Raw genomic sequence first — 15,401 nt, 5'->3', positions numbered from 1 at the left:
AAGGAGAGAGGTGGTATAGCCTCACAGGCAGCATGGGGCAAGGCTCAGCTGGGCAGTATCAGGACAGGACAGCCTGCTCACTCCTGCATCCAGGGCTCCAGGACCCTGGGTGGCTTCATCCTTAGAGAAGGAGGAGAAACAAGTTGATCATTGGTTGTGTGAGCACAGGGAAGCTTGGCCTCACCTTCACTGCCTCGGCTACTCTCACAAAACTCAGGTCCTCCCAGCTTCAATAGCTTCAATAGATGGAGACGGGCGCAACTGCTCAGCTAGAGGATCTGCTCCCACCGGAAGCCCCTGCCTCAGCTGTTCCCATTGCCACTAGCAGCTGCTCCAGACAGTCTGGAGTTTTCTTCAGAGAGGTCAGGATCAACCTACTCATTTTATAGATGCAGAAACTGAGGCCCATGGAGGGGCAGGGCTGGTCTCAGGCTTCCAGGAAGCAAAGAGACACAGGCTCCCGGCTAAGGTCTAAGTTCCATCCTCTGTACCTGGTCCCAGTCACTGGGGTCTTCAGAGCCCTCAGAACCCTCTTTGAGAGGACCCTGGCCCAAACATCTGTGCAGGGGAGGAGGAGGCCCCTTGGTGCCACCCGTGTCCCACATGCCTTGATACGTGTAGTGCAAGGGCCCAGAGCTGGTTTGCCCCTCCCCTAAGGCCTTCATCCCACTCTGGCAGGAGAAAATGAGGACAAATAAAAGAGAGAAATTCTCCCTTCAGAAGAGCATTAGGTGTCTGAATGGCTTCCAAATAAATAAAAATCTCCTCAGAGCCCCCGGCCAGCACTGACAGCAGCTCTAACTCCCCACAAGATGTGTTTTTCTGCCTCCAGGTGGAAGCGAAGAGTGTCGGTGGAAGGCTAAGCCAGGCTGTAACAAGGCAGCCTTCCATCACTGCCCAACATCCCATCAGCGCCTCAGTGGAATGGCCATGGCAAATTGCCTCCTCTGATAGCTACCCCTCGAGGCCAGTCAGAGAAGGGTGAGAAGCGGGACCAGCCTCCCCCACCAAAGGGGTTCAGGGAGAGCTTCCTGGGCGGTTCCCTTCCCTGCCCAAGGTTGGGATCCGGTTGTCAGTAATTCTGAAGACAACTGTCCCTAACTTACTCATTTTGCAACTGAGAAAACTGAGGCACAGAGGATTTTGGTGACTTGCTGAATGAAACGAGAGGGCCAGGGATGCATCTCATGAATAAGTCAGCTCTGCCCACTGTGTCAGGAATGAGGGGTCTGCTTCCTGAGAGGAGGCTCCCTGAGGGCAGGGCCACACCTCATGCCATCCACCTTCCTGTTGGTAACAACAGAAGGCACTTGAGTGACTGCCCTAAGTACGGATGGATGTGAAATGGTAGGAGAGATCAAGGCTGTAGACCCAGTGAAGTATCTTCTTCAGCACACAGGTGGGGGAAGCCACTGAGGAAAGTCCTCAAGTCTTTTGCTTCTGCAAAAAGCACCTCTTGACTTCTGCTCATCAACTCCTTAGGGAATTAGCCTCTGCTAGGCCGCTGTGGGGAAGGCAGGACCTGGCTCTACCATCACTTAATTTAACTGATGGCTGCTGTTCCTGTGAGGGGCAGTTAGCACTCCATTTGTTGAACCTGGAAGATGAATGAAGCTAGGTGGTTCTTGGAACCTGCAGGGGAGGGTGGCGCTGTGTGGGGTGGAAGCAGGGCCAGGAGGAGCATCATGTCATGGGAGTCTGGAGGGCTTGAGAGGCAGCCCTGCTGCATTTGGTGAGGCGCCTGCCTCCTGGGGGTGGTGCTGGCACTCAGGCCCCTCCACCTGAGTTTCTTGGATACCGGGCAGGGAGGGGAAGGGATGCTCTCAGCCAATAATCAATCCAGCTTTCCTATTAGCACGGGTGTAGATCTCTCCACCCCAGCATCATGGCCCCATCTGCAGCCTTCATTGCTCTCCCTAGAGCTGGGGCCTTTGAGACCTCTGCCTGTTTCCAGGTCCGAAGTGAGCTAGGGTGGGGGAGCAGAGAGCAAGGAGGCGTGGCGCTCCTCCCCAGCTGGTTGGAGTAACCTAAGGATGTAAACGCTGGAGGAGCCCCTCTCAGTCTGGATCTATTGCCCCAGAAGCCAGGCCACCAGCCTTGAACATACTCCAAATGGAGGAGGGCATTTTCCAGCCCAGGCCTCCATAAAACCTTCAATGCTGCTGACCCAAGGGGGAAAGGGTAAGCCCCTGCTGTGGAAGGTCATTCTGGATTGGAGGCTACATTGCTGCCTCGGAGGCACAGTTGAGAGATGGGCCCAGGCAGGGCAGGCCGCAGGGCCGGGAGTTCTGGCTCTTCAGGCCACACAAAGGGGCAAAGTGAGCAGGGCTGTCCCTCCCCAAACTTGGTGGAAACACTCCTCTCTCTCATCTGCTAGCATGAAGTAGTACCTAGTTAAGCAAATGCAAGGAGCATCTGCTCAGGATGGAAGATGCAGGCCATGTGTGGTATGGCAGGAATTGAGGACAGGGATGGGAGTTGCGGGGGATAGACAGGACAGGGGCTGGCCTGGGACCATTGCCCCCAGGTGGGCTAGCTGGGGGAGGGGCATCATTGCCCCAAAGGTGTGGGGTGGGGAAGGGGAGGCTGTCCAGGGTACAAGTCCAGAAATGACTATGCCTTGTCGGAATTCTGGGTCCTGTTCCGCCTGGGCCCTGAGTATCTGCAGACAGGAAACATCCTGGCCACTCTGGAGATGACTGAGCGGCAGAATCCCTTTCAAAGGACAACAGGACCTCTGTGGACCCCTTACTCCATTCCATAGTTGGGCAAACTGAGCCTCAGAGGTTTGGGGTAGGCCCAAAGTTACCCAGTAAGCAGTAGAGACCAGGTCCCAGGTCCCCCTGGGTCATTGCTTGGGGCCATCCATGGCCTTGTCTGATGGTTAGAGCTGGCCCATGTTCCCATCCTGGGTGTCTGTTTTCCACTTGCTGATAAGGGGCTTATACTGAGGCCAGCAGAGCAAGGCAGGTGCCAGAACAAATGCAGAGAGCAGAGGGCCCCTTGGTGGCCTAGACAGACCCTACAGGTCTGGGAGCCCCCAAGGCAGAACTAAACCCTCTCTCCTCCCAGAGAGTTTTGCTGGGCTCTAGGCCCCAGAGGGGATGCTTGGGAGGCTGTACCTGCATAGACTAGTGAGAGTCCAGAGGAGAGTGAGGAGGCTCCTACCTACTTACATTCCCACCAGCTGGAACCCCTTCCCCTCCGCCCGCCATGGCCTTCCTGAGCCCTGCTTGGCAGCTCCAAAGCACCATCTTGCTGAGGTCTTAATTTCTAAATGAGTGAGGAGGAGCTTCAGGGAGGCAGAGCTAGGAGGGAGGGCGAAGGCTCACTGAGAGAGACCTCAGGGAGGATCAGCATGTGGACTCAGCAGTTTGCAACAAGCCACCAAGGTCTTACCTGAAAATCTAAGCCGGCTGCCATGGGGTGGCTGGGAGCAGGCCATGGACAGGAAAGACTGACAGTAAGTCAGGCATGGAGCAAGAGTGGAAGGTAGAACTCAAACACCAGGGCAGCGGATATGCCAGGCATGCTCACCCCTCAGAGTGGAAGGCATTATCAAGTGTTGGTGAATGAATAAATGACTATGTAATCATACATCACCTCCATCACGCTGGGGCCTGGGGTCAGGCTTGGTATGTGATCCCTGCCAGTCCTGCAGGTCAGATCCCTGGGAATAAGATGAACCCTGGCTGGGCGCAGTGGCTCACGCCTATAATCCCAGCACTTTGGGAGGCTGAAGCCGGCAGATCACTTGCGGTCGGGAGTTTGAGACCAGCCTAACCAACATAGAGAAACCCTGTCTCTACTAAAAATACAAAATTAGCCGGGCTTGGTAGCGCATGTCTGTAATCCCAGCTACTCAAGAGGCTGAGGCAGGATAATTGCTTGAATCTGGGAGGCAGAGGTTATGGTGAGCCGAGATTGCACCATTGCACTCCAGCCTGGGCAACAAGAGCAAAACCCTGTCTCAAACAAACAAACAAAAACAACAACAAAAAAAGATGAACCCTGCCTTCAGAACTCCATGTAACCTCCTCCCAGGTTGCCCTGCTGTTCCCTGCCAGCCACATCTCTCTGATTAGATTCAGAGCTCCCTGTAAGCCCCAGCCACTCAATGGCCCCCTCTCCCAATACACACGCACACACACTACTGCCATTCTCCTGGACATGCCAGGGTAGCTGCTGCCCATTCAGGCTGGTCTGGCTGCTCGCATAGAAAGCTGGACAGCTCTAGGATCTTCTTACCCCGGGCTCTGCTCACCCCTCAGGCCCCTAAGCCTGTTCTTGGCAGAGGCTTGGGACCACAGGGACCACACTGTGACCTCTCTGAGTCTTGCTGCAGTATCCCCATAAGTAGGCCCCGAGGGGCTGGACCCCAGGCTGGAGTGCCCCTGTTCCCAACCTTCTCTGGGGACTGTATGTTCACTGTACAGAGGAAAAGGGCTTGCCCCAGGTCACTGGGGCTTGTGATTTTCAAGTAAGAATTCCTGATGTTTCCTCCAGAATAATAACCCCCATCACCACTCCCTCCTCTTCAACCCCTTCATCCCCACTTCCTACCAGGAACTGGGCCAGAAGGATGTCTAATTCTCAAAACAGCTTTCCAGGTAGGTAGCATTAGCCCCATTGCCCCATTGGGCAGATGAAGAAACTGAGGCTCCAGTAGTTCTGAGTGGCTTGTTTAAGCCTGGCTGGGAAGCAGCAAAGATGGGCTCCAACTCCCGATCCAGCTCCTCCTGGGTTGATTCATGAGGAGCATATTGTAATCTTTTTTTTTTTAGCAAGCCCATTTTATCTCAATATGCAAAACTATGCACATGGCATGCAAATTATTAGAAAAGCTCCCAGGGTGACAGTGCAGGCTTTGAGTTTCACTAATGATCCAACAATTCGGGGGCCTCTATCTCGCTTTAGCTGAGCCTCTCTACTCTGCCTCCCCACCAAGGTACCTCTGGGGAGGGCGTTGCAGGAGAGTTGAAGGTTTGTTGACACATGGCCAGTGAGGTGAGCAGCCTCAGACCCCATGAATGAGGCAAGGGTCTTATGCCCAGCCCCCTTCCTGCCTCCCCTGTCCCTTATTGGACTCCTTGGGGCTCAGCAGAGTTGAACATCTGCACTTTGGTGTGCACGACGACAGGGGCTGCTTTCTGCTGCCAGAATATAGGAAGGCTTTCTGGAGGTGGAGGAGAAAAGGACATTCCAGATGAAGGGAACACTGGAGAACTAGTAAAAGGTGTCGAGGTAGGATCTGCTCCAGAGAAAGCCAGTGAAGCATTGAAGGTCTGCTACGTTTCGAGGAATGAGGCTTCTCCATGATGAAAGCCCTTTCCACCGGAGCAGGCAAGCCAGGAGGCTGGGAGGCGGGTGGCCAGGTTAGATCCAGACTGCGGCCACAAATCATGGGAGAAATGTCCCATGCGCACAGGGTGGAAAGGACAGTCATCCAGCGCCTTGGCCTGATTCACGGCTAGGGAGGCAGCGGGCATCCACCGGGCCCAGGTAACCTTGAGCTTGTTAGCTAACGTCACTGCACCTCAGTCTTCTTGAAGGTAAAATGGGCTCAGTAAATTCCTCATCTTCCTCTCAGAGCTTCTGGGAGGCAGCTGGGGCCTTCACCCGTTGCTGAATCATAAAGCATTTATGGAAAGGCTGTACCCATGGTGTCCTCCAGACCTTCAGAGGGAGGCAGGGCAGGAGTGCCACCACCACCCCTACACACATCACTCCCCGAGGCGATGAGCCAGGCCTGGCACCTGCCAGACACCCCTAGTCAGCTAGGAACAAAGCCCCAAGCCCAAGGTTAGGGCCGGGCTCAGGGTCCTTTTCAGTGATAGGTCAGCAGGGAGGGCAGCACGTGGAGGCCACCCTGCCTGTTTCTGAGGTGCATAGGGAAAGTGGGGTGGTCTGCGGTGAGCAATGGTAGAAGCAGAGTCTCAGAGAGAGAGACTGCAAGACAGACAGACAGACAGGGCCCAGAGGTGGGTGGCTGAGCTCAGTCTGGAATCTTACCTGCTGTTAGAAAGGCCCCGGGAGGGTCTGGTAAATTGATCCGACAGGGGCAGCTTCCAGGTAGGGAGGGGATCCATGGAAGCTGGGTCTACCCCTTTCAGGACACTGGATTTCAAACTGGTTTTAAAGCAACAAGGAATTCTTTTTAAACTAAATTGGATGCAGATCCCTAATATATGGCAGATTGAAGTAGGGTTGTTCTGATGGAGGATGGTCAGGGGGTGAAGAGTCTCCCAGGACAGAATCAGGGTACATGCCCTGCACTGGAGGTGGTAGGGGTGCTGGGCAGAGGCTTATGCCCCTGACAGGATCTGGACTGTGGTTTCCACTCTCCTAGGACGACCTTGTGAAAAGCCTTTTACAGCCGTGGGCTTCATGTTCTCATCTGCAGAATGGGAGTTCTTGGTACCCTGGCCCAGCTTGCCCCTTAGTTGCCAGAACAACTGTGGGGGCAGAGAGCCCTCTCTCTCAGGCTGCCCCACTTCATGGAGAAGGGGCAGGTATTTATTCATCCTCCCTAAGAACCGAGGTCTTGGCGAACTCATCTGCCTCCCGGCTCAGCTAATTGGAATCACTTCCCCACTTCTCCTCTGCCTCTCAGTAAATTATGCGAATTCCCCCAGTCAGAGGCCTGGGTGATGGACAGCCCTGTCACAGCAGCCTAAGTGTTTAGAGAGCAATTGTTCTGGGGCAGGCTGCCATTCCTCAAGCGTGTGCTGTGTGGGGAGCCACGAGGAGTGCTAGCCCAACCCTGCCGCTGCCCCCGTCCCTGCCCCTGTCCTTGCTCCTCTGCCCGCCCCTGCCCCGCCGCTGCCCCTGCCCAGCCACCAGAGCTTGCTCCGCCCAGCCTGCCAAGCACGGGCTTCCGGTACGTTATCCTTGTCATAACAATCAGAGCAGCCGAGAGGTATTGCTCTTAAACCCTCAACACACATTTTTATAACCTTTCTGTTTAATAAGAAAGAGACAGCTCCAATTAGCTGGGAATATTCTGCCGAAATGGGATTATTTTAAAAGCTCTGGCAATATTATAAAATAGATTCAGTAAGTGAACAGCTGTTGCCGGGCCCTGCCCGCCATGCGCACTGCTCCTCCCACACCCTCGAATCAGGGCTGGGCCCCTTGCCCCTCCCCAGGGGCTCCAGAGTCCCTGAGAACAGTGCTCTGGCCAGCAGCCAGGAGCCCCTCTTCAGGCAGCAGGATGTAAGTTGTGGGTGTGGGGCATAGTCTCCATGGCCCAGACTGGAGGGGAGGGACAGTTCACACCATGCCCTGAGGCTGGACTATGGCCTTGCTGGGGTCCTGCCTGTCCCAGAAAAAGTCATGTGGGGACCCCAGCATCATCTCTAAAAGGCCTGCAGCCTGTTCTGCTGCCCCTGTAGCCTGGACATGTTCCCTACTTTTAGCAGGACTCCCGTCTGCTGCCCAGGCCTTCGCAGCCTCTCCGACTCTCCAGTCAAGGGGGCAGGGCAGGCTGCTTGTGAATCCATTTCTCCAGATTGTGTGTTCTGAGTCCACTCCCCAGGCCCACCCCTGGGCCAGGTAAGGATGCTACCGAAGGGGTCCCTCCCTCTCCTTCTTGGGGCCAATGCTCATCTCCTCTTTGGCGCCTCCTCCACTCTCCCCAGGGCCCTCTACATTCCTTCTCTCTAGGAGGGGCAGTCTCTGTTTCTTTGCCCATTGCAGCTGGCAGCTTTATCATTTACTGTGTCTAAGCCCCCAGGGCTGAGAGGCAGGGACCTGGAAGTCCTGGTCTTCCCCCTTTTCCCATGCCTGCTAGCTAAGCTCTGCAGAAAGGAGGCCTCCGCTCCCACTTCCCAAAGCCCTGGGGCTGGATCTTATCCACAGACTCAGCATTAGCAGCTGCCTCACCTGGGCCATTTGAGGCAGCAGACTGATGCCAGCTCCTCCAGGAGCCGGCCCGGCCTCTGTGGGGAAAAGCTGGGGCTGGGGCCTTCTAGGAGGCCCTGGGTCTTCTTTGGCCTGCTGCTTCCTGCCCACTCTGTCCACTTGCCACTTGGCCCACAGCTGTGGTGTCCGCATGGTGCTGGGTCCCCCTGAAGGCTCAGGCTGAAGAGTTGATAATGTTTGAACAACTTTCAGGGAAGGATACAGTTGAAAGAGACCTCAGAGTCTGGCCCATGGAACGGGTCACTGTATAGTTGGGAAAGCTAAATCCAAGTGAGAGGAAGCTCTGAGGCTATATTCTAATACAGGATGGGAAGCAGGACTCAAGCTGTCAGCTTCAGCCCTGGTGTTTGACCCTTATTGGCCCTGGCACTGGTAATGATGGGATTTGAACTCTCGGCCCTGGTGTGGTGGAACTAAATGAGCCCTGCCTTAACTGCACAGGTAATGAAAGGCAACTCCCTTCCCTCTGAGGCAGGAGTGGGTGAGGCCCTGCTGTGGGGCTGAGGGGGTGCAGATGGGACTCTGGGTCAGGCTGCTGGACAGGGAGACCCCTGTGGGTACTGTGTGGCAGAACCAGGGCAAGGACTGGGCCAACAGAGGTGCATTGAGGTGCCCAGATACTCCACTCATTTCTCCCACCAAGTGCCCTCCACACCTGGCCAGAAAATATGGGCATTCAAGGTCTCCCTTGATGCTGCCAGGAAGAAAACCTCATGGCCAAGGGAACAGCTGCTGTGGCCCCAGCCTCACCAGGCCTAGGTCTTAGAGACCCTGCCTGGGGAATGGGAACAATTTTGGGACATCCTTGGGAGGAGACCGCAGCCTGGGAACTGCAGCATGATGCAAATGAACCATGTGCTAAATGGGGAAAAATGAATTTTACACCCAGACAAAGTGACTTTTATCATGTTAACGACCATGGTTTGCTCATCGTGTCTGGCGCAGTGAAATGGGGCCTGTGGATGTTTTTCTTTTAGTTCTGCTTTTAAATGGAGGCATATTCCCCCGCAGAGCAGACAAGCCAAGGCCTTCAGATTGGGATGACAGAAGTGCCTATTCAGCAAAAACAAAACAGAATTTTTTTTTTTAATCTTCATCTGTGCCTTCCAGCAAAAATAGAGCTGAGAATGAGGAGTTGGGGTGTGGTGTGAGGAGCCCCGGCCAGGAGACAGGAATGTGGCCCTGGCCAAGCTCATCCTGGTATGGCCTGGGACATGCTTCACCCATTCCCAACCTCAGTTTGCCCATCAGTATCAGGAGTGAGATGGGCTGGAGGCAGACGCTCTTAGGATCAGAGAGCTGCTCTGGCCTGGCCCTTGCTCAGATGTCCATGTCAAGCACATCACACTGGGTATGTCTGAGTCTGGAACTGCCTCCTCTCTCAGACTGGGACTCCCAGGGGGCCAGGCAGGGTGGAATCATTGCGGAATCCATGGTGCCCTCAGCGGCCAGTGCAAGGTCCCACATGGAAGGGGCAGAGATTTTCGCTGATGGAGCCAAGGCTACCTCCACGACATCTGTAAGGAGCATCCAAGGGTGGACTCCGTTGGCCACGTCCCTGAGCACCCCACCCCCACAGACTGCACCCGGCACACATCACTGGCACATGGCAACTCCATATTGTGCTCATCAAGTTTCAGGAAAACACCATCTGATGCCTTGTATAGTTGCCCAGCACAGCACCCAGCTTCCCAGAAGGAGCCTGCGTTGTGTGCAGTGAGGGGCTGCTCATCTAAGGCTAATGAAGAGGACACGAGGCTGGCATATCTGGAAAACCCCTGCCCTGACGCCATGCAGTACTGCTCTGGAAGCCTTGCCCAGGTCAGGCAGGCAGGGCAGAGATCAGTGGACAATCAGCCAGCTCCAGCAGAGGTAATTAATCAATGTTTGGGGCCTTCCATCTGGGAATGCTGTGATCACTGCCACGCCTGTGCTCTGGTGGAAGTCAGGGCCTGGGCCAGGCTGACAGGCAGGGACTCAGATACTGTCAGCACCCTCACTGCCAGCACAAACACCATTGCGAACACTGCCTCTAGCAGTTCAGTGCTGCTGTTCCCATCATGGTCACACTGCTGTCACCCTTATGGTAGCAGCGACTCCCCCGACCCCACCCTGCCCCACCGGGACTCACTATCACCATCCCCACCCACAGTCACCTGTGCTTACTCTTCCCCGACTCAAGACACTTTTACACTGTTCCCACAATCCCAAAAGACACACAGGCAGCTTAGTGGTAGGGAGACCAAGGCACAGAGAGAGAAAGGGCCATGCCATCTAAACAAGAGAGAGAAGCCGGCCCCCTGGCATATAAACTATTGTCGCTTCCATCCGACCCCTCCCCTGTTCCGATATCAGCTGCTCCCAGGGAAGATCCTTCCTCCTCATACCAGTCAGGATGGGCTCAGTTAGGTTGCAATGACAACAACTCTAAAATCTTACTGGTTTAAAATAATGAAGGTTTATCTCTTTTTCCTGCTCCGTGCTCTTCATGGGTCAGCTGAAGCTCTGTTCTGTGTCATCTTCACACTGAGCCCCGGCTGGCCAGACAGCCAAATTCTGGAAAACTGACTGTTGTCATGGTGGAGGGAGAGCTGGCCCCTAAAGGTCCCATGCCAGCGATTAAAAGCCCTGCCCTGAAAGTGCTGCCTCAGCTCACCACTCGTCGCCAGAACCAGGCACACACCCCGCATGACCACCAGGGGGCAGGAAGGTGCAATCCTACCTTTAGCCGGGAAGCAAAGAGATCAGGTGGATTTGGCACCCACCAACAGTGGAGATTTCTCTTCCTCTCCCTGCCTTCACTCCTTGCTCCACCTACCCATGTCCTCCAGCCCCCTGGTCCAGCAGGATTGTGAGGGTTCAGGTGGGGCTTCCTCGGTCCTGCTGGGATCACAGGCTGGGCTTTCTGCTCCAGGTCCCGGCTCCCAGATGCCAGACAGCCTTTCCTCAGGAGGCAGATGGGCAAGGCTCTGGGACTCCAGGAAAGAATGCCCCTGGAGATGAGGCTGGGTGAGCCAGCAGCACGTGGGAGCCTGTCCTGTCCCAGGGAAGCCTTGTGGAAAGGGAGGGAGGGGCTGAGCTGGGCTTTGGACAGTGGCTCTGGCCATGGGTGTGGTGAGAGTTGCAATGGGAGAGGCTGGGGCAGGAAGCAGCTGGGATTGTCTCAGGAGCGTGCAGAGAGGGAGAGGACGGGCCAGCTTCAGCAAGAAGGCCAAGACAGAGGAGGAGGGTGAATGAGGTACGCACAGAGAGGAATGAGGCCTCTGTTAACAGTCTGGAATTCTGGGGTTCAGATCCAGGGCTCCAGTCCTGCAAGGCAGGTCATCTTGGCTGCCCAGGAAAGGAGATGTCAAAGGCAATGGGTATGGAATGGCTGGTGTGGGCTATGAGCCTCCGGGTCTGTGCAAGCATCTATCAGGCATCAGCTGGGGCACCCTAGTCACATGCTGATCCTCCAAATTCAAACCTGGCTGAGGGTCCCTGCAGTCTGGTCTAGCCCCAGGGTTTGGGCTGTAGGAGAAGATCCGAGGCTAGGGATTGCAGGGAAGGAGAGAGATGGCTTCCTGGGGCCTCTGAGTAACAGTCTGGAATTCTGGGGTTCAGCCCCAGGGCTCCAGATTCCCAATCTGGGGCTTATTTTGATCCATCACCACAGGCCAAGGCCAGGAGAGGGGCAGTGATGTGTCAGGATGGGGATGGGTCCAGGCAAGCCCACCTCTGATTCTTCCGGTACTGGGGTGCCTGTGCCCCGGCAAGTAGGGCTCTTCCCACATCATCCATCACTAGGCCACAGAAGGCTGGTCAGGATCAATAAACAAACAATTATCCTGTCATTACTGATTGTAGGCCGGGGGCAGGGTGGCAACTAAGTGGGGAGCACCCGGTAAACAGTGGGGAGCACCCAGTAAACAAGAGTTTCTGATAAGAACAACCCCCACCTCAGGGGTTGGCTCAGGATGGGGGTGCAGGGGAAGAGGACTGTGGAAGTTGCCAGGCAAGGCTGCCCTACAGTGGGGGCAGGGCCCAGGAAGACTGAGCTCTGTCTGGTAAGCCACCCCAGGGGGCTGCCTGAAGGAAGCTAGAGGCCGTACTGGACCCACCCCTCACCCTCTCCCCTCTTTCTGATGTTTCCCTCTTTCCTTTTTCCCCAGCCACCTCAGCTAGGGACAGAAGGCACATCAGGAAAGTTAGTAACTGAGCTATTCCCGCCACAAATTAAGAGTCCTTCTCTGCTGGTCTATTGTACTTCCCTCATCTTGGGACGCCTAAACATTCAACCAAAACAATAATTTGTCACTGCAGTCCCGCAAGGCATGTCATCTTGGTTGCCCAGGAAGGGAGATGTCAAAGGCAATGGGTATGGATCTGACTGGTGAGGGAGGCAGGAACACCCACAACCCTGTGGCCTGGGTCCCAGCTTCTAAGAAATGTTTGGAGTCTGGCCTGGGAATAGAGGAGTTGCACCCTGAGCTCCTTGGTGGGTGGGGCAGGGCCAAATCTGCAGACTCAACGCAGAGGAGCCAGGGCTGCACATCTCCCCCAGTTCTGTTCCCTGTCCCATTCCCAGCCCCATGGAAGGGAAATCTCTCTCCATCAGAGGAAAGAGACGAGAGGAGAAGTGATTTATTATTCTATTCCATTATGCCTGTTTCCAGAGAAACTAATTATGGTGCATTGTTGTATTAGATACTTTCAGAAAGATTACATTTTCTTACTTTGGCCGATAAAAAAATTAAATCCATCAGTTTTCCTAAACACATTACAGTAAAGACAGACTTGCTCCTTGTAATTATTAATCAGTCAGATTTGGGGACGCAAAGCGTTTGACTTAAGCTCAATGCAGTCACGAACAATGTCCCGGGATCGCATGTGGTATTGAAACAATTTTTCAATTTATTAAAAAGTCATTAAGGCAGTTGGGGTGGGAGGTAAGGAGAGCTGGACTAAGCCGCTGAGTCAGGGTTGTGGATCGGGGGTGTAGAGTCGTCAAGGGGCTTCTGCAAGTGGGAAGAAACCCAGTGTGTCTTACTCCTACACCTGGCTCTGAGGGGCCTGCTCAAGTTGAAATGGGACCCTAAGAAGTCAGCCTCAAGGCTGGGTGCGGTGGCTCACACCTGTAATCCCAGCACTTTGGGAGGCCAAGGCAGGGGGATCACTTGAGGTCAGGAGTTCAAGACCACCCTGGACAACACGGTGAAAACCCTTCTCTACTAAAAATATAAAAATTAGCCAGGTGCAGTGGTGCATGCCTGTAGTCCCAGCTAGTTGGGAGGCTGAGGCAGGAGAATCGCTTGAACCCAGGAAGCAGAAGTTGCAGTAAGCTGAGACTGTACCACTGCACTCCAGCCAGGATGACAGCTCAAAAAAAGGAAGTCAAGAGTCAGGCCCTGCCCCCACCTCAGCGACCTCACACTATACTCATTCATCTGTCCAGAGTCCATTCCTTCAGGTTGTGAGCTCACGGGATGGAACGGTGGCAGTAATGTAGTAATGGGTCACTCAGGGGGAACAATTTGCCCTACGGAGTCCTAAGCCCACTCTCCAGTGGTCCTGCACTGACGGCTGACAGCCTGACTCCCACCCCTGGCAGGGAGACAGGCCCCTCCTACCAGCTCAGGCCCTTGGAGCCCCCAGCTGGGGACATGTGGCTATTTGGAAGGACACCTGGTGTGGCCAAGTGCCTCGTTCCAGTTGCTGGGCTTGCTCACTCAATCATTTAATTACTCCTCTGACACTTCCTGCTCCCAGGAGGGATTTACAGGGGTTTAGGAGGCTGGCAAGCTACAAGCCCAGCTTAGCCTGCATCCTGGCTCAGGTGGGAGCCGAAGGGCGGCAATAGGACCCAGGCTCAAGTCATAGCTCAGCCACTTGCAAATTGCTGACCTTGGACAAGTTAGTTAAACTCACTGAGCCTCAGTTTCCACTTCTAGCGAAAGGGGTCCTATCTCCTCACACAGGACAAGGAGGTCATGAGACCTGTGTCTGCCCCTCCTGGGCGGGAGCTCTGTCACGTCACCTCTCTCCCTGTCTGCCATCAGGGCAAAGTTTGGCTCCCCCTCAGGGGCTGCTTCATTCATGTGGTTCCCTCTGACTGGAATACCTACCCTCTCCCATGAGCCTTTCTTCTGAATTCCACTCACCCTTCTTCAGGCGACCTTCTTCACATCTGGGTGGGGCCCTCTGGGTATTCCTGCCCAGACTAGGGGAAGGTCATTAAAGCAGAGGCCTGAAATTAAACGCATCAGTTTTCCTAAACACATTACGCTAAAGACAGACTTGCTCTTTGTAATTATTAATCAGTTGCATTTGGGGATGCAAAGCATTTGACTTAAGCTCAATAGAGTCATGAACAATGTCCCGTGAATGCGTGTGGTATAAGGCATGGGGCTCAGAAAGGCCAGGTCTCGTCCCTGACATCCCCCAACAGAGCCAAGACCTGGTACCCCCAAGCCCCATCCACACGAGACTCCCACGAGAGACTTGAACCTTGCTGGATTGGGCAGACCACTCTTTCTGTAGGTGTATTGTGAGGGTCCAGGACCTCAGAACCAGAGGAACAGGCAGTGCTAAGCCCTCATAGGCTCTCTTGATCCAGCATTGAATGACCCTATCCAATTTACGGCCATGCCGCCCTGAACGTGCCCGATCTCGTCTGAGAGACCCCATCCAGCAACAAGACCTGCCAGCTCTGCTCTCTGCCCCCAGCTGAGTGCCCTGCTCTGGACCTGCTGCCAGCCCCACTCTTGACATGCCCACACCCTCCAAGAAACTCAGGACGAGGCAGGGGCTGGGGGCCAGGGCTTGCATTGCCACTGACTCCTGGGTGACCTGAGCCAGCTCTGCCACTGTGTACCTTTGTTTCCTCGTAGGTACAATATCCCTACCCCCACCCCATTAGCAGAACAGAGATTGGGCTGGAGATCAAATATCTGAATGGAGGGGAGGACTCCAGAAGAGGAAGGAGGCCCTGGGAGGGCTGAGGTTTGAGCATCAGCATAATTGGGGGTGACTGGTGAGGTTGGGGCGGGGTCTGAGCACAGCTGAGCTTCAGGCCTGCCCTGCTCCCAGCTGTCACAGGCCACAGGGCTTCAGAGATGGGCTGCTGGGTGCCTCGCTCCCTGGCCCTTGCCCCTGGGTCTCTCACCTGCGGGCAGGTAGAATTGAGCATGCTCCAGACACTCCATTTCCGGGGGATTTATAGAGGGCTTTATCTTCCCTCCTTGATCACTGGTGAGGGGATAGAGAGGGAATGCTTCATTCTTTCCCCTTTAGAGGGGCAAGGAAGAACAGCCTGGCCACCCTCAAGCTTGCAAAATACTGTCTGAACCCCATGTTGGCTAACCCTCCTTCCCCACATGGGGCCTCGTCAGGGCCTGGCGGGTACTAGGAGGGGATGGAAGCCATTTAAGCTGTCACCAGCTCCATCAGAGGATTTAAATCACTGACACAGAGTAACAGCGCCGTGGATTACAGTGCGG

The sequence above is a fragment of the Theropithecus gelada genome, chromosome 2 (assembly GCF_003255815.1).
Source record: "Theropithecus gelada isolate Dixy chromosome 2, Tgel_1.0, whole genome shotgun sequence".
Taxonomy (NCBI): Eukaryota; Metazoa; Chordata; class Mammalia; order Primates; family Cercopithecidae; genus Theropithecus; species Theropithecus gelada.
The sequence above is the reverse complement of the archived record's forward strand: the minus strand, read 5'-3'. Positions refer to the sequence as shown.